General features: G+C 45.2%; 1 protein-coding gene across 4 annotated transcripts in view; it reads right to left on the bottom strand.

Annotated features, from left to right (window-relative positions):
• The window catches only part of LOC137544373 (uncharacterized), a 98,342-nt gene extending 72,301 nt beyond the window's left edge, over positions 1-26,041 (bottom strand). For 3 of the 4 annotated variants that reach the window (XM_068265441.1, XM_068265443.1, XM_068265444.1), the window contains exon 1: positions 4,718-4,796. The gene's annotated coding sequence lies outside the window, so the exon portion shown is untranslated. Of the gene's footprint in view, positions 1-4,717; positions 4,797-25,910 lie in introns of those variants that run through there. The other variant, XM_068265442.1, reaches the window with a different exon arrangement.
• Positions 26,042-26,478: the final 437 nt, after the last annotated feature.

Below are 26,478 nucleotides of genomic sequence, written 5' to 3'. Positions count from 1 at the left end.
TCACATTGCAGATACAGTGATAGCCCTATGGGGCTATAACAGTGATTGCGGTACCGAATGACTTGTGTGGATATCCCAGAAATGAGGCATGCTTTCAATGGAAAGCATGCCTCACTGATTTTGTTGCACCACAGTGCTACAGTACGGCGCGACTTGAAGGGGTCGCTGAGGCGCGATTGCCTAGTAAAAGGGGTCCGAGTGGTGCGGATCAATTAAATACAATCTTTTCTTTCCATTCAAAGAAGCTTATCAAAAATATAATTGTTCCCTAAAAATTGTACTGTTAATGGTCACTTTAACTGAGTAAGTTAAAATATTGGACTTTTGGAATAGCTCAGCCTTTTTTGTCAGGCATGGAGAATACAGAAACTGAAATCCTACTAATATAATAAATGGGAAAGTTCGGATGTTTGGATGTTTGGATGTTTGTTACTCGATCACGCAAAAATGGCTGAACGGATTTGAATGAAATTTGGCACACACATAGTACATTACCTGGAATAAAGTATAGGATACTTTTTATCCCCATAACCAAAAAGGGGACAAATACAAATTTCACTGGAAAATGTAAACTGCAGCTATGCTTACACTGTTAATGGCAGGGTTCTCAAACTTTGCACAGTTGGTCATTGGGTGACTGAGATTAATATTCAGAAAAGTGGGTGAAGTCTATAAAAGCCAATCAAAATTAACCTATTGATTTTCAAGGGGAATATTTACATTGCTGCCATTCTTGCACTGTTAATGGCACAAGCCTAAAACCTGGTACAGTTGATCATTGGGTGACTAGGGTTCAATTTCAGAAAGGGGGTGGAGCCACAAACAGCCAATTAGATGTGTTTCATTCCAATGCAAATTATTGTTGCCAAACACCGCAAAGCTCACAAACTTGGTAATTGAGTAATTGATTCATTGTGTGTGAGGGTTAAAAAAAGTGGGCACAGCCAACACCAGCCAAATACATAAGCGGCCAATGCCGGGTCATAAGTGGGCGGAGACAAATACAAATTTTACTGGGAAAATGTAAACAACAGCCATTCGTACACTGTTAATGGTAGGTTTCTCAAACTTTTCACAATTGGTCACTGGGTGACTGGGGTTAATATTCAGAAAAGTGGGTGGAGCCTACAAAAGGCAATAAAAAATTACCTATTGATTTTTCAGGGGAATATTTCATTGCTGCCATTCTTGCACTGTTAATTGCACAAGCCTCAAACCTGGTACAGTTGATCATTGGGTGACTGGGGTTTACATTTATAAAAGGGGGTGGAGCCACAAACAGCCAATTTGATTTGTTTCATTTTAATGCAGGTTATTGATGCCAAAGACCGCAAAGCTAACAAACTTGGTCATTGAGTAATTGATTAATTGTGTGTTAGGGTTAGGAAAAGTGGGCGCAGCCAGCACCTGCAAAATACATAATCGGGCAATGCCGGGTCATCAGTAGGCGGAGACAAATGCAAATTTCACTGAGAAAATGTAAACTGCAGCAATTCTTACACATTTAATGGTAGGGTTCTCAAACTTTGCACAATTGGTCACTGGGTGATTGGGATTAATATTCAGAGAAGTGGGTGGAGCCTACAAAAGCCAATCAAAATTCACGTATTGATTTTCAAGGGGAATATGTAATTGCTACCATTCTTGCACTGTTAAGGACACAAGCCTTAAACCTGGTACAGTTGGTCATTGGGTGACTGTGGTTCAAATTCAGACAAAGGGGTGGAGACACAAACAGCCAATCAGATTTGTTTAATCTCAATGCAAATTATTGATGCCAAAGACCACAAAGCTCACAAACTTGGTTATTGAGTAATTGTGTGTTAGGGTTAGAAATAGTAGGCGGAGCCAACAGCAGCCAAATACATACCTGAACAATGTTAGGAAATAAGTGGGTGGAGAAAAATACAAATTTCATTGCGCAAATGTAAACTGCAGCCATTCTTACACTGTTAATGGCAGGGTTCTCAAACTTTGCACAGTTGGTCACTGGGTGACTGGGATTAATATTCATAAAAGTGGGTGGAGCCTATAAAAGCCAATCAAAATCCACCTATTAATCTTTAAGGGGAATATTTAATTGCTGCCATTCTTGCACTGTTAATCACCTGTACCTGGTACAGTTGGCCATTGGGGGATTGGGGTTTCAATTCAGAAAAGAGGTGGAGCCACAGCCAATCAGATTAATTTTATTTTATTGCAAATTATTGATGCCAAAGACTGCAAAGCTCACATACTTGGTCATTAAGTAATTGTGTGTTAGGGTTAGGAAAAGTGGGCAGAGCCAACACTAGCCAAATACATACCCGGGCAACGCCGGGCAATCAGCTAGTGTATAATAATTGTATCCTTCGATAATAGTTTTCTTCAGAATGGAACAGACTGTGTCAGAATGACGTTTTTAGAAATCCTCATCCCTGGACTGGACAATTAAAGAAAAAAAGCAAATGAATGGGGAATGTGAGAAAGGGTTAAATGATTATTATACTCTGGGAGTGTAAGAACTTGACAGGAAGACGAGACTACTTTGTAGCAGTGTTGGCTGCAAAAGGTTGAAGGACAAGCAAGAGATATGGAGGCTGCCATATTTATTTCCTTTTACGTAATACCAGTTTCCTGGCTGTCCTGCTGAACCTCTAATATTTTAGCTGTAGACCCCAAACATGCATATGCAGATCAGTGCATTGTTTGACAATTGACATTATTGTCATCTGACAAGGTTAGCTGCATGCTTGTTTCTGGTGTTATCAATGGTTACTAATAATTCCAATATTTGTGTAGCACTTTTCTCCTGTCAGGTTCAAAGCTCTTGCAGGGCAGCCACTAGAGCGCACTCAGAAGGCAGTAGTAGTGTTAGGGAGTCTTGCCCAGGAACTCCTACTGAATAAGTGCTAGCTTGCTGAGCAGGAAGAGCCGGGATTTGAACCCAGGTGTCCTATGCCAGAGGCAGAACCATTACACTGTCAGGCAATGCCGCCATTCATTAACAAAGTGAATTGTTTACAGTACACAGGAACTAAGTGTGGAGCCATCTAGTGGCCAAAAAGTTAAAATGTGTCCACATTACTGTATATGGAAATACATAATTTTATTAATTTTAACCCCTTACACCCCAACCCTATAGCTGCCAAAATAAAACACTTGTAATAAAAACTGAGAAATAATTTTTTCTTCATTTTTTTTCTTACTATTCCTTCTAAAATGCATATAAAATAAAATAATTCTTAGCAAAAAGTACCACCTAAAGAAAGCCTAATTTGAGGCAAAAAGAAAAAACAAAATACAGATCATTTCTATGAGATAGGTAACAAAATTACTGGCGAATTAATGGTAGGAGTGTGATGAGAAAATTACTCAAGGGGAAAAAAACCTGTGGTTAGGAAGTGGTTAATTATCCTGGTTTCAGCATTAGAAACGTATCTATATGTACTTTATATATTCATGTATATTGGTAAGTAACCCACCCTCCCACTGTTATTTAGCCTAGGATATTTAGATATCCAGCCTTACATAGATAAAGTGATTGGATTTTCTTTCTTTTTTTCATTTTTAATGTTTGACTGGTAATGGTATGGTGTAATACAGTTTTCATAAAGTATAATATGGCAATGTATGATTTGCTTAAAGAGAACCGAAGGTAGACATTTAAAAAAATAAATATATAAAAAAAAACATGCTACCTCATCTGGGGGTAGCCGGATCAGGTAGCATTAATTACAGCCGCTCCTGCTTCCCACAATCAATGATTTTCTTTTTCTATACCATGACCCCTGGGGTCACGAAGCTGCAGCTCTGGTTTTATGTGTCTCAACACAGAGCACAGATCAGGTAGTTGGGGGCGCGGCATGGGAGAGGCAGGGAAGAGGCAGAGCTACTCAATGATAGCTGGTGAAGGAAGGCGTTAGAAACGCCCCAGTGGGCATTTTGCAGGAGCGCCTATCCTGCAAGGCATGCCTTTTCCTTTCCAACAAGCTGCAGTTTCAGGGGGTGACAACGTGGCGCAGGGGAGGCTGAGAGCGACCTGTCACGGACCAGAAAACATGCCTCTGTGTAACATCTGCGCCACCTCGAGTACACTTTACAGAGGAACCAAACTAAAACAAAACTTTGCCCATATTGCACCCACAGCATTATAATAGAAAATCAACAATACTACCTAGCTACTCCCCTACCACAGTTTACATTTTTTGACAAGTGAGTTGCTGGATCAAATTCAAGTGCTACAAGTACTATCAACTTTAAAAAACGCAAATGTGTGAAAAACACAAACGCAAGTGATTTTTCTGCAATTGTGTTTGTGATTCGGGGAGCTGCAGTAGTTGTCCCAGCATGCAACACGATCCGGAGCTGCGGTAGTTGTCCCAGCATGCAACACGGGGGTAGAAGGCTAGGTGAAGAGGCTGTTACTAGGTGAAGAGGCTTTTATGTTAATTATTTTGTTAATTATTTTACAAGGCATGATCAGTTTTTAGTTTGGGTCTGCTTAAATTATCTAGCAGTGCTAAGGTGAGAAAGATATCCCTTGTGTGTGATCATTTAGAGACACGAGCAGCTGATATACATGTCTGGCGTGCATTAGACCATAAAAAATGGCCTACATAACAGAGTTCTAAAAACACACAAAATGCATTAACAAAATCCCAAGGTTAAAGCACCTGTACATCATTTCAGTTATATGAATCTGAATCAGCTGGGACTTCAGATATCAAAAACATACCTGTGTGTCCTTGTACACCAGCGTCCCCATTGTTATGTGCTAACACAAGCACTACAACAGCAAGACTTTGACACTTTTCACAGTAATCTCTAATGCTCCTCAAGCTGCTACTAACAAATCCTTTGTAACCTTTAATTGTTAGAATTGTGTTTTCCCAGGCATTTATATAAGCTGCTTAAAAAGACGTAGTACCAAGTAGTGCGGGATTGTGCTAATTTCTGTATGTCTTGAGCTCTGGGGAAACTTACTACACACGATATAGAATAAACAATTCAGATGATAGTTTTGCAGTCAACATTCATTTTTAATATTGTCAAGAAAGCATGCTGTGGAAAACTGACCAGACTCCGGACATATCTCATAACTGCTTTTATGAGATAAATGATTCTGTCCTATTATACTGCCTTTGCAATTAGCATGGATACTATGCTGCTCTATGCCCTGCTTGGTAGTAAGTACAGAATATATACGCAATAAGATACGTTTGTTATAAGATAGTGGGCTTCATTTAATAAAGGTCTGCTGGGTAGAGATGGCTGGAGTGCACAAATTAACCAACACACCAGCACTGGATTTATTAAAACCATTTCTACTATTACGTCTTAATGCCTCTAACTTGAATTGCATCAGATTTCAGTGACTACTGATGAAAGGTTAGTGAATTAATGGTTGGGAGATTACAATAGTAAAGGGCACCTGAAGTGAAAGGGATATGAAGGCTGACATATTTATTTCCTTTTAAAGCCGATCCGAGATGAAAAACGAACTATAACAAGTAACTTGTCTGTATATGTTACCTAAAGTTTAGATCGTTTACACAGCAAATCTAGCTGCAAACAGCTTCAACAGAATATGATTATTTCATCCTGTGATACAATGAGGGCAGCCATGTTCTGTTTGTCACAGGCTGCTATCAGCTATCAGAAGATGCTATCAGCTTGCCTGTGTGTAAATTCAGCCAACTCTCCTCCTCCCTCCTCCCCTCTGCCTCTGAAATCAATGGCTAGTAGCCTCCTCCTCCTGCCCAGACTGAGCTCCTATAAGCCTTTGCTACAGTGCCAAGGAACAAAAGGAGCTGTTGGCGAGCCTTGTTTAGTTTATAGGGAATTAAAGTATTAAAACAAAACAAAAAAAGTATTTGGCTTGAGGAATGTCCTATAAACTGTATGAAAGGAACACAATTATGCAATGAGTAAAAGTTTATCTCGGATCCACTTTAAACAATGCAGATTGCCTGGCTACCCTGCTGATCCTCTTGCCTCTGATAGCAGCCTCCATTTCCTTCTCACTTCAGGTTACCTTTAAAGGGAACTTGAACTGAGTAAAATTATTTAAAATAAACACATGATGTGCCTGAAAATGAATATTACATACTTACCTCACTGTCTTTTCCTCACAGAAGCTCAGTAATTTTATCTAACAACGATTATTTGCAGTTCAGACATGATTTTGTCAGAACTGAAATATATCAGTTGCGGTCAGTTAAAACGGATGTGCAAGGTAATGTCTATGTTTCCCTATGGCTCAAGTGGGTGATATTACAGTTTGAAAAAACTGAGAATTCCATTGATCACAGTGAACAAACTTGACACAGGAGAGCAGAAAGATTGATGAGTAGGCTACACGGGAGGTAAGTATGATTTGTGTATGATTGTATTGACTTTTAATTTTCAGTTCAGGTTTTCTCCTAGGTGATATTTCCACAACCTGTAAATAAAATGCCTTTTAAACCACCAGTAACCAAGAAAATAATCCAAATATTTTTTTATAGTACTTTTTCAACTAATTTTTGGTACTTTTTAAATTGCAAAGCGCTGAAAAATTATTTTAAATGCAAGATGAAAAATTATCTCTTTGGGGAAAACTCAGGAGAAAAAGTGAATTGCATATGGGCCATTGTGTTGAAAAAAAAAATACTACTGCACAAAAACTGCCACATAAATGTGCATGAGGGTCTCTCAGGCAAAGCAGCTAAAACTGGTGCCATGAAGTGCTCTCCATTTATAGGCGCAATTTGCATCATGGGTGGCCCCGGGGTCCAAATCACTGCGATTAGTAGATAACTGTAGCTAATAGCATTGCCGCTTATGCCGGTAACGAAAATATCAGTTGGGAGGGGGGGTGTTAATGTTTGGCACCGCCAGGAGAGCTTTAGTGTTAGACACCACCAAGGGAGTGTGAAGCAGGTAACTTCGGCGCACAGCGCTCAGCACCAAATCTGGGCACCATCATAGCAGCAATGCTATGACAACATACCCCGCGCAAGAGTAATTTGGCGATCGCCAGTCCCCAAATTACATTTCCTACATGTACGCCCCTTGGGACCCTTCCCTAAGAATTAGGGGTCCTAGATCCCACACTCTCTGAGCTAGTCTGAAAGAAGGGTAAGGATCCATGGGCCTCATTCAATTCACTTTTTTGCGTAAGTTTTCTCCAGGAGGAGATTTTCACATTTAACCAATAAAATGCCTTTTAACTCCCAGCAAACAAGAAAATATTTCAAATAAGTTTGACAGCACTTTTTCTCCCAGTTTTTGATACTTTTCCAATTGCAGAGCGCAGAAAAGTTATTTTAAACAGGAGATGAAAAATTGTCTCCTAGGAGAAAGCTTTGGAGATAAAGTGAATTGAATAGGGGACAATGGGCCATATGCAATTGACTTTTTTTCCTGAGTTTTCTCCAAGGAAATAATTTTTCATCTTTAAAGAGAACCCGAGGTGGATTTGAAGAATATTATCTGCATACAGAGGCTGGATCTGCCTATACAGCCCAGCCTCTGTTGCTATCCTAAACCCCCCTAAGGTCCCCCTGCACTCTGCAATCCCTCATAAATCACAGCCACGCTGCTGACAAACAGCTTGTCAGAGCTGGCTGTGTTTATCTCTGTAGTGTCAGTCTGCTGCTCTCCCCGCCTCCTGCAGAACTCCAGTCCCCGCCTGCATCCCTTCCCTCCCTGCTGATTGGAGGAAAAGGACGGGGGCAGGGACCGGAGCTATGCAGGAGGCGGGGGAGCAGCTGAGACTGACACTACAGATGTAAACACAGCCTCACAGCACGGCTGTGATTTATGAGGGATTGCAGAGTGCAGGGGGACCTTAGTGGGGTTTGGGATAGCAACAGAGGCTGGGCTGTATAGGCAGATCTAGCCTCTGTATGCAGATAACATTCTTTAAACACACCTCGGGTTCTCTTTAACCACTTTGTACTCCTTGATGTATAAAAACTTCAAGGAGGACAGGCGCACTCCCGGCCGCGGATTCGGTAGCCCAGGAATCAATGTATTGGGCTATGGTGCCCGATCACTGATTCCTCTCCTCGCTGAAAAAGCGACAGCTTCTCTCGGAAGCTACGCTTTTTCTGAAGCTATGTCCCTCTAAGCGTACATTGTACGCTTAGAGTGACGTCATGTAAACAAAATCAAGATTGCCATCTTGTGGCCAAAAAGTAAAACTACAAGTAAAAGTAAAAAAACATTACAATACACAAATATTTCCCCAAATAAAACACTATTTATATCCCACCCTCCCAAAAATTCCCACATAAAATGTTTAATAAAAAAAAACAAAAACATTACTATAAAAAAAACACGTAAATATTTACCTAAGGGTCTAAACTTTTTAAATATCAATGTAAAGATGAAATATTTCTCTCTATTTTTTTATAAGCCTGTAAATAGTGATGGATGCAAAATGGAAAAAATGCTCTTTTATTTCCAAATAAAATATTGTCGCGATACATTGTGATAGGGACATAATTTAAAAGGTGAAATAACCGTGACAAATGGGCAAATACAATACGTGGGTTTTAATTATGGAGGCATGTATTATTTTAAAACTATAATGGCCGAAAACTGACAAATAATGAATTTTTTCATTTTTTTTCTTATTCTTACTGTTAAAATGCATTTACAGTAAGGTAGCTCTTAGCAAAATGTACCCCCCCCAAAGAAAGCCTAATTGGTGGCGGAAAAAACAAGATATAGATCAGTTCATTGTGATAAGTAGTGATAAAGTTATAGGCTAATGAAAGGGAGGTGAACATTGCTCGGATACATAAAGTGAAAATGACTGAGAGCTTAAGTGGTTAATTTAAAATAACTTTCTGGCACTTTTCAACTAAAAAAGTATCAAAAAGTAGTTGAAAATCAGCTATCAAAATTATTTTGAGTATTTTCTTGCTTTCTATAGCAGCATAGAGGGAGCTATTGTGGCTGGGCACGCGAAGAATCACTCGCGTTCCCAGCCTGTAGGGTCCTGTCGGCGAAACCGGAAGTGGCTGCCGGCGGGGACAGGAGGATCGGAGGGACACGGCGAGGGCACCGGACAGCTCCAGGGGGCTATTGGAAGCCCCAGGTGAGTAAAAGTCATTTTTTTTTTTTACTTAAGGTTCGCTTTAAAGGCATTTTATTGACAAGTTCAAAAATATCAACTTGAAGAAAACGAAGGAGAAAAAGTGAATTGCATATGGCCCAATGGCCCATATGCAATTCACCTTTTGTCCTGAATTTTCTCCTAGGTGATATTTTCACACCTTGTAATAAAATGGCTTTAAAACCACCAGCAAGCAAGAAAATACTCAAAATAATTTTGATAGTACTTTTTCTCCAACTTTGGTGTACTTTTTTTTTTAATTGTAAAATGCTAAAAAGTTATTTTAAAGAGAAGATGAAAATGATTTCATAGGAGATAACTCAGGAGAAAATTGGAATTGCATATGGGCCCATGACCCATATGCAATTCACTTTTTCACCTGACTTTTCACCTAGGTGATATTTTCGCACCTTTTTATAAAATGCATTTAAGCCACAAGCAAGCAAGAAAATACTCAAAATAATTTTGATAGTACTTTTTCAACAACTTTTGTCTACCTTTTCAATTGTACAATGCTGAAAAGTTATTTTAAAGAGAAGACAAAACATTTTATCCTAAGAGAAAACACAGGAGAAAAGGTAAATGCATATGGGCCAATATCTCCCTTTTCTAGGAGCTCAGGGGGTGCTTTAGGGAGCTGGGAAAAAAGGGCGCAGGCAGATAGTTGACAAAAAGGGCGCCGCCATTCACTCCCATAATAAATAACGTTTAATGGGCGCCGAGCAGGAAAAAAGGGCGCTGGAGCTAAATAAAGTTTACAAACGGCGCCCGGAGCTAAATAAAGTTTACAAACAGCGCCCGGAGATTAGAGTTGGGCCGAACGGTTCGCCTGCGAACGGTTCCATGCGAACTTCAGTGGTTCGCGTTCGCGTCCCGTAGGCGAACCTTTGCGGAAGTTCGGTTCGCCCCATAATGCACATGGAGGGTCAACTTTGACCCTCTACATCACAGTCAGCAGGCCCAGTGTAGCCAATTAGGCTACACTAGCCCCTGGAGCCCCACCCCCCCCCCCCTTATATAAGGCAGGCAGCGGCGGCCATTACGGTCACTCGTGTGCTGCCTGCGTTAGTGAGAGTAGGGCGAGCTGCTGCAGACTGTCTCTCAGGGAAAGATTAGTTAGGCTTAACTTGTTCCTGTCTGGCTGCATACCTGTTCTGTGAACCCACCACTGCATACCTGTGCTGTGAACCCACCACTGCATACCTGTGCTGTGAACCCACCACTGCATACCTGTACTGTGAACCCACCACTGCATACCTGTGCTGTGAACCCACCACTGCATACCTGTTCAGTGAACCCACCACTGCATACCTGTGCTGTGAATCCCACCACTGCATACCTGTTCAGTGAACCTGCCACTGCATACCTGTTCTGTTCAGTGGACCCGCCACTGTATACCTGTTCATTGAACCCACCACTGCATACCTGTGCTGTGAACCCACCACTGCATACCTGTTCTGTGAACCCACCACTGCATACCTGTGCTGTGAACCCACCACTGCATACCTGTTCAGTGAACCTGCCACTGCATACCTGTTCTGTTCAGTGGACCCGCCACTGTATACCTGTTCATTGAACCCACCACTGCATACCTGTGCTGTGAACCCACCACTGCATACCTGTTCTGTGAACCCACCACTGCATACCTGTGCTGTGAACCCACCACTGCATACCTGTTCAGTGAACCTGCCACTGCATACCTGTTCTGTTCAGTGGACCCGCCACTGTATACCTGTTCATTGAACCCACCACTGCATACCTGTGCTGTGAACCCACCACTGCATACCTGTGCTGTGAACCCACCACTGCATACCTGTTCTGTGAACCCACCACTGCATACCTGTGCTGTGAACCCACCACTGCATACCTGTTCAGTGAACCTGCCACTGCATACCTGTTCTGTTCAGTGGACCCGCCACTGTATGCCTGTTCATTGAACCCACCACTGCATACCTGTGCTGTGAACCCACCACTGCATACCTGTTCTGTGAACCCACCACTGCATACCTGTGCTGTGAACCCACCACTGCATACCTGTTCAGTGAACCTGCCACTGCATACCTGTTCTGTTCAGTGGACCCGCCACTGTATACCTGTTCATTGAACCCACCACTGCATACCTGTGCTGTGAACCCACCACTGCATACCTGTTCTGTGAACCCACCACTGCATACCTGTTCAGTGAACCCGCCACTGCATACCTGTTCTGTTCAGTGGACCTGCCACTGTATACCTGTTCAGTGAACCCGCCACTGCATACCTGTTCTGTTCAGTGGACCCGCCACTGTATACCTGTTCAGTGAACCCGCCACTGCATACCTGTTGTGTTCAGTGAACCTGCCACTGCATACCTGTTCTGTGAACCCGCCACTGTATACCTGTTCTGTTTCGTGAACCCGCCACTGCATACCTGTTCTGTTCAGTGGACCCGCCACTGTATACCTGTTCTGTTTAGTGAACCCGCCACTGTATACCTGTTCTGTTTAGTGAACCCGCCACTGCATACCTGTTCTGTTCAGTGGACCCGCCACTGTATACCTGTTCAGTGAACCCGCCACTGCATACCTGTTCTGTTCAGTGGACCCGCCACTGTATACCTGTTCAGTGAACCCGCCACTGCATACCTGTTGTGTTCAGTGAACCTGCCACTGCATACCTGTTCTGTGAACCCGCCACTGTATACCTGTTCTGTTTAGTGAACCCGCCACTGCATACCTGTTCTGTTCAGTGGACCCACCACTGTATACCTGTTCTGTTTAGTGAACCCGCCACTGTATACCTGTTCTGTTTAGTGAACCCGCCACTGCATACCTGTTCTGTTCAGTGGACCCGCCACTGTATACCTGTTCAGTGAACCCGCCACTGCATACCTGTTCTGTTCAGTGGACCCGCCACTGTATACCTGTTCAGTGAACCCGCCACTGCATACCTGTTGTGTTCAGTGAACCTGCCACTGCATACCTGTTCTGTGAACCCACCACTGTATACCTGTTCTGTTTAGTGAACCCGCCACTGTATACCTGTTCTGTTTAGTGAACCCGCCACTGCATACCTGTTCTGTTCAGTGGACCCGCCACTGTATACCTGTTCAGTGAACCCGCCACTGCATACCTGTTGTGTTCAGTGAACCTGCCACTGCATACCTGTTCTGTGAACCCGCCACTGTATACCTGTTCTGTTTAGTGAACCTGCCACTGCATACCTGTTCTGTTCAGTGGACCCGCCACTGTATACCTGTTCAGTGAACCCGCCACTGCATACCTGTTGTGTTCAGTGAACCTGCCACTGCATACCTGTTGTGTTCAGTGAACCTGCCACTGCATACCTGTTCTGTGAACCCGCCACTGTATACCTGTTCTGTTCAGTGAACCCACCGCATCAGTGCGCATACCTGTGCAGTTAAGTGAACCCACCTACCTACGTGAGTGCACGCAGTGTGATATACCACTCCGTGCATACCCGATATGGACAAAACAGGTAGAGGAAGAGGTAGTGCCAGAGCCAGAGGAAGGCCACCCGGCAGGTCTGCGCGAGGTCGTGTAAATGTAATTTCGTGTGGACCTGGCCCCCAGTACAGTGCTCGGAAGAAGGCACGTCCCATCACCTCCCAAGATTGTCAGGACGTGGTTGAGTATTTAGCGACACAGAACACCTCATCTTGCTCAGCCACCAGCGCTACTACTAGCACCACTTCCGCTGCATTTGACACTTCGCAAGAATTATTTAGTGGTGAAATCACTGATGCACAGCCATTGTTGTTACAGCCAGATGAATTTTCACCAGCTCATATGTCTGAGTTACGCGGCAACACTATGGATGTAACGTGTCAGGAGGATGAAGGACCTACTGATGGTGCAAGTTTGGATTTGTCTGAGGCAAGCGAAGCTGGGCAGGATGACTACGATGATGACGGTAATAGGGATCCTCTGTATGTTCCCAATAGAGGAGATGAAGAGGGGGACAGTTCAGAGGGGGAGTCAGAGAGTAGTAGGAGGAGAGAAGTTGCTGAAAGAAGCTGGGGCAGCTCTTCGTCAGAAACAGCTGGTGGCAGAGTCCGGCACCATGTATCGCCACCTATGTACAGCCAGCCAACTTGCCCTTCAGCATAAGCTGCTGAGGTCCCCATAGTGCCCACATCCCAGGGTGGCTCAGCGGTGTGGAAATTTTTTAATGTGTGTGCCTCAGATGGGACCAAAGCCATCTGTTCGCTCTGCCAACAAAAATTGAGCCGTGGAAAGGCTCACGTAGGGACAAGTGCCTTACGAAGGCACCTGGAGAAAAGGCACAAACAGCAATGGGATGGCCACCTGAGCAAAAGCAGCAGCAGCACACAAAAGCAAAGCCACCCTCCTTCTCCTCTTCCTCCTCCATCAGGTGCATTATCTGCTTCTGCCGCTTTCTCCCTTCCACCTTCACAGGCACCCTCCTCCACTCCGCCTCTGCCCTTGAGCGGTTCCTGCTCCTCTGCCCACAGCAGCAGTCAGGTGTCCGTGAAGGAAATGTTTGAGCGGAAGAAGCCAATTTCGGCCAGTCACCCCCTTGCCCGGCGTCTGACAGCTGGCGTGGCGGAACTGTTAGCTCGGCAGCTGTTACCATACCGGCTGGTGGACTCTGAGGCCTTCCGTAAATTTGTGGCCATCGGAACACCGCAGTGGAAGATGCCAGGCCGCACTTATTTTTGCGAGAAAGGCCATACCCCAACTGCACCGTGAAGTTGAGAGGCAAGTGGTGTCATCTCTTGCGAAGAGCGTTGGGTCAAGGGTACACCTGACCACGGATGCCTGGTCTGCCAAGCACGGGCAGGGCCGCTACATTACCTACACAGCCCATTGGGTGAACCTGGTGGTGAACGATGGCAAGCAGGGCGCAGCGGACCAAATTGTGACACCTCCACGGCTTGCAGGCAGGCCTCCTGCCACCTCCTCTCCTCCTGCTACATGCTCTTCGCTGTCCTCCTCCTCCTTGGCTGAGTGGCAGTTCTCCTCTCCAGCTACACAGCCCCAGCTCCGCAGGGCCTATGCTGCATGCCAGGTAAGACGGTGTCACGCCATCTTAGACATGTCTTGTCTCAAAGCGGAGAGTCACACTGGAGCAGCTCTCCTGGCTGCTCTTAAGAAACAGGTGGATGAGTGGCTGACCCCGCACCACCTGGAGATAGGCAACGTGGTGTGCGACAACGGCAGCAATCTGCTTGCCGCTTTGCATATGGGGAAGCTGACACACATACCCTGCATGGCACATGTCATGAATCTAGTGGTTCAAAGATTTGTGGCAAAGTACCCTGGCTTAGCGAATGTCCTGAAGCAGGCCAGGAAGTTCTGTGGGCATTTGAGGCGGTCTTACACAGCCATGGCACGCTTTGCGGAAATTCAGCGCAAAAACAACATGCCGGTGAGACGCCTCATTTGCGATAGCCCGACTCGCTGGAACTCGACCCTGCTCATGTTCTCCCGCCTGCTAGAACAGAAGAAAGCCGTGACCCACTACCTCTACAACTACAGTAGAATGAAACAGTCTGGGAAGATGGGGATGATCTGGCCCGACAACTGGACACTGATGGAAAATGCATGCAGGCTCATGCGGCCGTTTGAGGAGGTGACCAACCTGGTGAGCCGCAGTGAGGGCACCATCAGCGACTTAATTCCCTACGCTTACTTCTTGGAGCGTGCTGTGCGTAGAGTGGCGGATGAAGCTGTGAATGAGCGTGACCAGGAACTGTTACGGCAGGAACAGGCATGGGACCAATTTTCATCAGACCCAGCTGTTTCCTCAACACCTGCGGCAGCACAGAGGGGGGAGGAGGAGGAAGAAGAGAAGTCATGTGCAGAAGACGAGTCAGACTCAGAGGATGATGAGCAAGGTGTTTCTTTGGGGGAGGAGGAGGAGGAGGAGGGGACAGCGGCAGGAGAACAACCTCAGCAGGCATCGCAAGGGGCTTGTGCTGCTCAACCTTCCCGTGGTATTGTTCGCGGCTGGGGGGAGGAGGTTGACTTACCTGACGTCACTGAGGAAGAGCAAGAGGAGATGGAGGGTACTGGATCCGACTTTGTGCAGATGTCGTCTTTTATGCTGTCCTGCCTGTTGAGGGACCCCCGTATAAAAAACCTCAAGGGGAATGACCTGTACTGGGTGGCCACACTACTAGACCCTCGGTACAGGCACAAAGTGCCGGACCTGTTACCAACTCACCGGAAGGTGGAAAGGATGCAGCACATGCAGAACCAGCTGTCAACTATGCTTTACAATGCCTTTAAGGGTGATGTGACGGCACAACGCCCGCAAGGTACCACTGCCACTAATCCTCCTCCCGTGTCCACGCAGTCAAAGACAGGACGCTCCAGCGATCTCATGGTGATGTCGGACATGCGAACGTTCTTTAGTCCAACGCCTCGCCGTAGCCCTTCCGGATCCACCCTCCACCAACGCCTGGAACGGCAGGTAGCCGACTACCTGGCCTTAAGTGTGGATGTAGACACTGCTGTGAACAGCGATGAGGAACCCTTGAACTACTGGGTGCGCAGGCTTGACCTGTGGCCAGAGCTGTCCCAATTTGCCATCCAACTTCTCTCCTGCCCTGCCGCAAGCGTCCTGTCAGAAAGGACCTTCACCGCAGCTGGAGGCATTGTCACAGAGAAGAGAAGTCGCCTAAGTCACAAAAGTGTTAAGTACCTCACCTTTATCAAAATGAATGAGGCATGGATCCCGGAGGGCTGCTGCCCGCCCCAAGACTAAGTCAGTCCCCGCACACACAGCATCTCTGCCTGCACGCCGTGTGACTGGCTGCCTGGCCTGCCCCAAGAAGACTAAGTCGCTCTCAGTCCCTCCACACAGCATGTCTGCCTGCAGGCCGCTTGACTACCTTCTCCGCCACCACCAACAGGGTCCGGGACTCCAGGCGGATTGCTAAATTTTTTTAGGCCGCTGCTAGCAGCGGCCGCTGTAATAATTTTTCTGGTGCGTGTACATGACTGCCTAATTTTTCTGGCTGCACTGCGGGCAGCTGCAACAACAAAAGAAAAGGCATGTACATGCGCCCATTCCCCTTCGTGATCATTACCTTGCCGTGGTGAAGGGGCTTGCGTATCACAATGAAGCAATGACCGGCGCCTAGATGAGTGTCTCGGGGGGCACACCCACGATAATAAGGTCGTTGCCTCATTGTGATCAGACCAAATTTGATCAGCTGGACAGTCACTGTTCTGTCATTCAGCTACATCAGCCAGGCGACCATATGGGCTGTAAAGCCACCAAAACCTGCACTCTGGCCATGGTGCGCACCAGTCCAGCACGGCCGTCACTACACAAACAGCTGTTTGCGGTGCGTTACACGGTGAGTTTGGTGTGTCAGTGTGAAGCAGTACCTTAATTACACTACCTGATTGATGTATACACATGCAAGATGTTTGAAAGCACTTTAGGCCTGTCATTTAGCATTCAATGTGATTTCTGCCCTTAAAACGCTGCTTTGCGTCAAATCCAGATTTTTCCCCGGGACTTTTGGCATGTATCCCACTCCGCCATGCCCCCCTCCAGGTGTTAGACCCCTTGAAACATCTTTTCCATCACTTTTGTGGCCAGCATAATTATTTTTTTTTTTCAAAGTTCGCATCCCCATTGAAGTCTATTGCGGTTCGCGAACTTTAACGCGAACCGAACCTTCCGCGGAAGTTCGCTAACCAGGTTCGCGAACCTAAAATCGGAGGTTCGGCCCAACTCTACCGGAGATGTTTAATGATTTATAACTGAGCTTGTGGTGATTTACGTTTATAAAATGCACCCGTGCCGAATAAAGTTTATGAAAATACTAAACATATTTATCTTATTTAAATAATTAAAACATTATTTAAAGTTTTATCCCTTACTGTTTTTAAAACATTATTCACAAAATAAAGCGATCAGTACGTAATGTAAATTGCAATTTTTTTTTATTTAAAGTTTTATCCCTTACTGTTTTTAAAACATTATTCACAAAATAAAGCGATCAGTACGTAATGTAAATTGGAATATATTTTTTGGAGTCACAATTTGTAAAACATTATTATCCACATAATAAAGCGATGACTAAGGGGGGTGGTTAGGGTTAGGCATCACCAGGGGGGTCTTAGGTTTAGGCACCACCAGGGGGGTCTTAGGTTTAGGCACCACCAGGGGGGTCTTAGGTTTAGGCACCACCAGGGGGTCTTAGGTTTAGGCACCCCCAGGGGGGTCTTAGGTTTAGGCACCACCAGGGGGTCTAGGGGTTAGGGATAGGTACTGGGAGGGCTTTGGGGTGGTTAGTTTTAAGCACCACCATGGGGGTCTTAGGTTTAGGCACCACCAGGGGGGTCTTAGGTTTAGGCACCACCAGGGGGGTCTTAGGTTTAGGCACCACCAGGGGGTCTTAGGTTTAGGCACCCCCAGGGGGGTCTTAGGTTTAGGCACCACCAGGGGGTCTAGGGGTTAGGGATAGGTACTGGGAGGGCTTTGGGGTGGTTAGTTTTAAGCACCACCAGGGGGGTCTTAGGTTTAGGCACCACCAGGGGGGGTCTTAGGTTTAGGCACCACCAGGGGGGTCTTAGGTTTAGGCACCACCAGGGGGGTCTTAGGTTTAGGCACCACCAGGGGGGTCTTAGGTTTAGGCACCACCAGGGGGGTCTTAGTTTTAGGCACCACCAGGGGGGTCTTAGGTTTAGGCACCACCAGGGGGGTCTTAGGTTTAGGCACCACCAGGGGGGTCTTAGGTTTAGGCACCACCAGGGGGGTCTTAGGTTTAGGCACCACCAGGGGGGTCTTAGGTTTAGGCACCCCCAGGGCGGTCTTAGGTTTAGGCACCACCAGGGGGTCTAGGGGTTAGGGATAGGTACTGGGAGGGCTTTGGGGTGGTTAGTTTTAAGCACCACCAGGGGGGTCTTAGGTTTAGGCACCACCAGGGGGGTCTTAGGTTTAGGCACCACCAGGGGGGTCTTGGGTTTAGGCACCCCCAGGGGGGTCTTAGGTTTAGGCACCACCAGGGGGTCTAGGGGTTAGGGATAGGTACAGGGAGGGCTTTGGGGTGGTTAGTTTTAAGCACCACCAGGGGGGTCTTAGGTTTAGGCACCACCAGGGGGGTCTTAGGTTTAGGCACCACCAGGGGGGTCTTAGGTTTAGGCACCACCAGGGGGGTCTTAGGTTTAGGCACCACCAGGGGGGTCTAGGGGTTAGGGATAGGTACAGGGAGGGTTCTGTGTGAAAGTAGGCTTAGGTATAGTTTTACTACAATTTTAGTAATATTTACTAATGTTTTACAACACTTATTACGAACGTAGATATATTTATATCATCGTTATAAAGAATATTTTCAGATTTTATTATAAGAACAAACCATAAATGAAGGTTATTCACAATAATATACAATTATAACAATTAATCATATATTATCGTTATTTTAATAAACGTAATTATAAGTTTCACTTTTGAAACAGGGAAGATTAAAGTTTTCACAATTGCCGATTTCATAAACATTATTTAATGATTTATAAATTTGTTAAACATTATTTGTAAACGAAATATAGCACACTATTTTTATAAACGCTATTAAAGATTAATTGTTAATTTGCGTTCACACCCCGCGCCCTTTTTGTCCAGGCGCCCTTTTTGTACGTACGCGTGCTTTAGGCCCTCTAAAGCCTGCAGACGTAGAGGGAATCCTAGGGAAATCACTGGCTAACATCTTATTTGGGGAATTCGCTCAACTGTCAGGTAGCTGGCCTTGACCTTGTGGAAGATGTTATAAAAATTCTCAACTTGCAAACAGTAATTTCAGATTGTTTAAGCCTTCATCGGTACAACATATCGATGGTTATGACTCCATGGTATAACTTACCAAACACACAAAGGGAAATGTGCACCATTGTTTTTAATTCCATGGTATAACTTGTCTGAAGGTGGTGCAATGACAGTGATATAGGCACTGACAAGGGAGGAGCAGGGAAAAGTTTGCACATTTGTTTCTTTAGCTGCATAAGTAAATGCTAATTTCATTCAATTTTAGCTTTATGCACAAAGGCTCAGCTAGAGCTTGTGTTTATCACTAGGCTTGCACAGAATTCTGTAGACTTGTAATTCCCAGAAAACCAGCCAGTACAGGGAATATGATAAGTATACAGGCAAGCACAGCTACATAACAGATTTTTGTCATTCTGAAAATGCAGTACCAAATGTAATTTAGTTTCACTTTAATGCCAGACACAAGATGGATGCCAATTATGGTTACTGGTAAATAAAAACAAAACATCTGGAAATAAGAGTAATATAATGTATATGGTAGTCATTGTAAACATGATTATCATTAGCACTTCTTCATAATTGCCTGTACGTAAAAGAAAAGTGCTTACTACATAAATATTCAAAAGCAAAGTGCCATTTATTCAATAATTTCAATTATTATTATACATTTATAGTACTGACATTTTCTTCAGCGCTTCATCGAATACACTGGACAGTTCATTTTTTGAAAAGAAGGAAGAATCTGGAGTGCTCAGAAACAGCCCACACAAATACAGGGGGAAAACTCTATGCCAAAGTGTCCTGGCTGAGATTTAAAGGGAACCTGCAGTGAGAGGGATATGGAGGCTGCCTTATTTATTTTCTTATACCAGTTGCCTGGCAGTCCTGCTGATCTCTTTGACTGCAGTAGTGTGTGAATCCCCCAAGCATGTATATGGCTGATCTAGTCAGACCTCAGTTAGAGCATCTGATCTGCATGCTTGTTCAGGGTCTGTGGCTAAAGGTCCATACCCACGGCAAGATTTTGTCTGTCATCTTAACAGACGAAGGTTTGTTTCAGCCGACATTGTGTAACTATCAGATGAAAAAGCGGCAAACGATGGTTAAAGACAGACGATTATGATGACACTCATTCAGTTTGAAAGGCCGCCATGAAGGATCACATTGGAAACGATCATACGAAGATAACTGTGTGTATAGATCAATAAACAATGTTTCCACTAAAGACATTGGAGCTTCCCCCTTCCTTTAACGTTCCAATCGTTCGCGTAACATTTTTCGATGATGATTCTAAAAAAATAGGTCATGGAACTATAGTTTGCCGGAAGATTTTCACAATCTATCTTTCTGTGGGTACTTGATAAAGCATATTTCAAACACAGGATCAGCAGCACAGCCAGCCAAATGTCCTTGTTTAAAATGAAATAAACATGGCAGCCCACACATTCCTCTCATTTCAGATGTCCTTTATTATGGAACTCAAGTGCTATAAGGCATGTTAAGTTTTCATGCACTTCTCCTGGAGCAGCACTGTACACATAAACCAAGTACTGTTGTGGTGAAACCTCCTCAATCTTAATAACTCTCATTCCTTTTCTTGTAACCCATCAATTCTTCCCATCTTGGAGACCACAGCACTACTATGTTCCTGAAAGGACAAGTTATGGAAAGAATAGATCCTAGAGACCAGTGATTAAGTGAAAGTGATCCTGAAGGGAAAAAAGTTCCAATTTGGGTTCTTATCCCCGGAGGCTTCTCCCATCGACCTCCTCCTTGCTGATACCCCCACAAGCCCATATAAAAGGGCCTTTCTGTGGAGTTCATCCGCACTGCACAGGTAGACAGTTTGCGCCTGCTCACTAGTATGGAGCCGATCATGCTTGGTCTCTCCCCCAGCCCGAGCAGTGGCTCTGTACCACTGTGCATGTAAGAGCCTTCTGCGCCTGCACGGTGCCATGGAGCTCCATGGAGCTTCGCGAGTCCCACATTTTCCTCCTAAGGATGCCCCAGCTTTACTTTAAGACAGAGTGAGCATGTTAAAGATACAGGAGTCAGAAGCACAGTAATGCCATCACCAACAGTCATGTAACCAGATTTACTGAGGTTCACAGGATTGAAGAACGACAGAGAACCTAAGTGAATTAACTGTTAAATTTGGAGTGTTTTCTACCCCTTTTATTTGATCTTGGTGGGGATTGCTGAAAATGCAATGAAAAAGGAATGGTGCGGTCCAATTGTCTTCGATTAGAAAACGTTCTTATACAAGTGAATGCACATGACTGCTACTGCACTGACACAATCTCTCTAATCTTCAATCAATCCTTGCTATATTCTGTTACCAGCCAGGTAAGGTTACAGATATTTGTTACCCAATAGCAGATAAAACTAATAAAGAAATAAATAAAGATCAGTTTTGCTGCATGACTTAAGGACTTTACTGTCATGCAACCCTCGAGAGCCTTAGCAATTCAGACACAGAGTGACTCACATCCAAGATGAGGAACACCAGCATCGGGATCCCCTTGCGGGCAATCTGATCACCCAACCACACCATTAGATCACCCGCAAACCCGCCGTCAAATCACCTCCCAAGTGCATTGTTTACATCTGTTCTCTACCCTAAACACCCACTAATTACCCATCAATCACCCATCAATCACCCCCTATCACCACCTGTCACTGTTACCTATCAGATCAGACCCTAATCTGCCCCTTGCGGGCACCCAATCACCCGCCCACACGCTCAGATTGCCCTCAGACTCCCCCTTATCAATTCGCCAGTGCATTAATTACATCTGTTCTTCCCTGTAATAACCCACTCATCACCTGTCAATCACCTGCCAATCACCTATCACCCATCAATGACCCCCTGTCACTGCCACCCATCAATCAGCCCCTAACCTGCCCCTTGCAGGCAATCTGATCACCCACCACACCATTAGATCGCCCGCAAACCTGTCGTCAGATCACATCCCAAGTGCATTGTTTACATCTGTTCTCTTCTCTAAACACCCATTAATTACCCATCAATCACCCCCTATCACCACCTGTCACTGTTAAGGCCCATCCACACGTCGGATTTTTCTGAACGACGGGTCGTTTGAACGTTCCGTCGTTCAGTCGTTCGCACGCGGAATCAGACGTGTGTACGGACTATCGTTCGCGTGATAAGACTGGTTTCCAGCGATCCGCCCGGCGGATCGCTGGAAACCAGTCTTATCACCCGAACGATAGTCTGTACACACGTCGGATTTGACGTGCGAACGACTGAACGACGGAACGTTCAAACGACGGGTCGTTCGCAAAAATCCGACGTGTGGATGGGCCTTTACCCATCAGATTAGACCCTAATCTGCCCCTTGTGGGCATTAAATCAACCGCCCACACGCTCAGATTGCCCTCAGACCCCACCTTATCAATTCGCCAGTGCATTATTTACATCTGTTCTTCCCTGTAATAACCCACTGATCACCTGTCAATCACCTGTCAATCACCTATCAATCACCCATCAATCACCCCCTGTCACTGCCACCCATCAATCAGCCCCTAACCTGCCCCTTGCGGGCAATCTGATCACCCACACACACCAATAGATCGCCCGCAGATCCGACGTCAGATCACCTCCCAAATGCATTGTTTACATCTGTTCTCTACCCTAAACACCTACTAATTACCCATCAATCACCCCCTGTCACCACCTGTTACTGCTACCCATCAGATTAGACCCCTATGTGCCCCTAGGGCACCCAATCACCCGCCCACACCCTCAGACCCCAGCCCTGATCACCTCGCTAGTGCATTGCTTGCATCTATTCCCCCCACTAATCACACCTTGAGACACCCATCAATCACCTCCTGTCACCCCCTAGCACACCTACCCATCAGATCAGGCCCTAATTTGCCCCGTGTGGGCTCCTGATCACTCGGCCAAACCCTCAGATCCCCCTCAGACCCCCTTCTGATCACCTCCCCAGTGCATTGATTGCATCTATTTTCCCCTCTAACCACACCCTGAGACACCCATCAATCACATCCTGTCACCCCCCTAGCACTCCTATCCATCAGATCAGGCCCAATACAACCTGTCATCTAAAAGGTCACCCTGCTTATGACCGGTTCCACAAAATTCGCCCCTTCATAGACCACCTGTCATCAAAATTTGCAGATGCTTATACCCCTGAGCAGTCATTTTGAGACATTTAGTTTCCAGACTACTCACGGTTTGGGGCCCGTAAAATGCCAGGGCAGTATAGGAACCCCACAAGTGACCCCTTTTTAGAAAAAAGACACCCCAAGTTATTCTGTTAGGTGTATGACGAGTTCATAGAAGATTTTATTTTTTGTCAAAAGTTAGCGGAAATTGATTTTTATAGTTTTAGTGTAATTTTTCACTAACTTGTGACAAAAAATAAAATCTTCTATGAACTCACCATACACCTAACGGAATACCTTGGGGTGTCTTCTTTCTAAAATGGGGTCACTTGTGGGGTTCCTATACTGCCCTGGCATTTTAGGGGCCCTAAACCGTGAGGAGTAGTCTACAAAACAAATGCCTCAAAATGACCTGTGAATAGGATGTTGGGCCCCTTAGCGCGCCTAGGCTGCAAAAAAGTGTCACACATGTCATATCGCCGTACTCAGGAGAAGTAGTATAATGTGTTTTGGGGTGTATTTTTACACATACCCATGCTGGGTGGGAGAAATCTCTCTGTAAATGGACAAAAAATTGTCATTTACAGAGATATTTCTCCCACCCAGCATGGGTATGTGTAAAAATACACCACAAAACACATTATACTACTTCTCCTGAGTACAGCGGTACCACATGTGTGGCACTTTTTTGCACCCTAAGTGCGCTAAGGGGCCCAAAGTCCAATGAGTACCTTTCGGATTTCACAGGTCATTTTGCGACATTTGGTTTCAAGACTACTCCTCACGGTTTAGGGCCCCTAAAATGCCAGGGCAGTATAGGAACCCCACAAATGACCCCATTTTAGAAAGAAGACACCCAAAGGTATTCCATTAGGAGTAAGTTGAGTTCATAGAAGATTTTATTTTTGGGCCTATAAATTGAATTAATGACTGGGGCAGTTTGGGATTGATTACATTTATGAGTGTACACATTCTTTAACATTTCTTCACGATGTAGATCATCTTTTCTGAAGGACTTGTGTGTACATTTCTTGTCCTGATCACCTAAAAATGTCTAAATGTTAAGGGGGAACTGAAGAGAGAGGTATATGGAGGCTGCCATGTTTATTTCCTTTTAAGCAATACCAGTTGCCTGGCAGCCCTGCTGATCCTCTGCCTCTAATACTATTAGCCATAGCCCCTGAACAAGCATGCAGCAGATCAGGTGTTTCAGACTTTAAAGTCAAATCTGACAAGACTAGCTGCATGTTGGTTTCTGGTGTTATTCAGATACTACTGCAGAGAAATAGACCAGCAGGGCTGCCAGGCAACTGGTATTGATTAAAAGGAAATAAATATGGCAGCCTCTGTATACCTCTTACTTCAGTTCCCCTTTAAGCAATTTCACCTGACGAAGGCGTGGTTAACGCCGAAATGCGTTGTGATGTCAGACGGCATCCCCGTGACCTGGCTCCGCCCACCGCATCCGGCTCCGCGCCATCCACATCGGTCCCCGCTGCTCTGGCCAAGCGCGGCTCATAGGAGAGGACTGCCGGCAGGCTTGACAGGCGCATTTACTCTACTGTACACTGTGAGTGTATTTTTAAAGCGTGTCCATTCTAAGTAAAAATTTTATTGCACCAGCGGTGCGCTCCTGTTTTCTTTTCTTTTCTAATAGACTCACTGGCACCACCCAGTACTTGAAGCTGCACCCATCCACCTTCTGAGCCCATCAGTGTGTCGAGACAGCGCAGTGCTTTTTTCTGTTGTTTCAGACTTTAAAGTCGTATCTGACAAGACTAGCTGCATGCTTGTTTCTGGCGCTCTGCAGATACTACTGCAGAGAAATAGACCAGCAGGGCTGCCAGGCAACTGGTATTGATTAAAGGGAAGGTTCAGGGAAACCTTTAAAAAAATAAAAATCCATATCCACTTACCTGGGGCTTCCTCCAGCCCGTGGCAGGCAGGAGGTGCCCTCGCCGCCGCTCCAGAGGGTTCCGGTCGTCTTCGGTGGCCGACCCAACCTGGCCAGGCCGGCTGCCAGGTAGGGCTCTTCTGCGCTCCAAGGACGGGCTCTTCTGCGTCCCACGCGGGCGCGCTGACGTCATCGGACGTCCTCCGGGCTTTACTGCGCAGGCGCAGAACTACTGCGCCTGCGCAGTACAGCCCGGAGGACGTCCGATGACGTCAGCGCGCCCGCGTGGGACGCAGAAGAGCCCGTCCTTGGAGCGCAGAAGAGCCCGACCTGGCAGCCGGCCTGGCCAGGTCGGGTCGGCCACCGAAGACGACCGGAAGCCTCTGGAGCGGCGGCGAGGGCACCTCCTGCCTGCCACGGGCTGGAGGAAGCCCCAGGTAAGTGGATATGGATTTTTATTTTTTTAAAGGTTTCCCTGAACCTTCCCTTTAAAAGGAAATAAATATGGCAGCCTCCGTATACCTCTTACTTCAGTTCCCCTTTAACTATTAGTAAGTTTTTCTTATTATTGATTTATAAAGCACCGACATATTCCGCGGCGCTGAACAAAGTTAACTTCAGTTGCTTAGATTTACTTAATAAACAATTCATCTTTTTGTTAAAATGTAAACCTTTAAACACAAATCTACAAGCAGAATGATCCTCTGTGCTACAACCTCTGGATCTCACTGTGGTACAGGTAAAAATGAATGCTTTAGTTTAGAGTACAGTATCAGAAAAGAGCAAGTAGAAAGCGGATAAAGCAGCATGCCAATCTACACTATGGTTGAGGAAATAACCTTGTATTATGGACATTGGATGAAAGCCAGATCTCTGACACAAAAGATATTTATTGATTGTTATAGGAGGAAACATAAACCCATTCAGTAAGCGATACTGCAATTAGCTTGCATGAATAGTTCTGAAAGTACAATTACATAACAGTATTGTAAAATGCTATTTTTAAAAAGAAGTTTAGCAGATCAGCATTACCCATCAGCTGCTGTGGAGCGACATCTATTTTTTTCTCTCTACTTCACAAATATAGCCTCAGTATACTGCAATGTTCCAGAAACAGCTTGAAAGTGATCCTTATCTGGGAGAAAGCATGAAAGAGCACAAGCAATTTCTCTGTTATTTCCCTTCTGCTCTGTTTACAAGCTTGTTCGCTGTTGCTAGGATGAACCTCTTTGCTAATCTCTACACTCCTAGTACAATGAAGTAACTACTGTGTCTCAGAATGAAGATGAAGTGTGTACTTTACTGGATCATGACAGGTAATCTTTTACATGCTGCGAAATCACACAAAACATTCTAACAGCAAAGGGAGAATCAGAAAAAAAAATAGTTCATAGAGGAGCTGTGTCACATATATTAAAATATCATACACGTTGGGCCATGCCCCATGAACTCAGTTGCAGTGACTAGACTTAATATACTGTATATTAAATTATGATGCTATAAAGACATTTTTTTTTCTTGAAACTTAACCTTCAGTTGACAAGCATCTAACAATCAGTCACCGGAAGCAAACTGGCCTATTTGTTTACTGCAGGCTGTT

This window comes from Hyperolius riggenbachi, chromosome 2 (genome assembly GCF_040937935.1).
Source record: "Hyperolius riggenbachi isolate aHypRig1 chromosome 2, aHypRig1.pri, whole genome shotgun sequence".
Classification (NCBI taxonomy): domain Eukaryota; kingdom Metazoa; phylum Chordata; class Amphibia; order Anura; family Hyperoliidae; genus Hyperolius; species Hyperolius riggenbachi.
The sequence above is the reverse complement of the archived record's forward strand: the minus strand, read 5'-3'. Positions and strand labels throughout refer to the sequence as shown.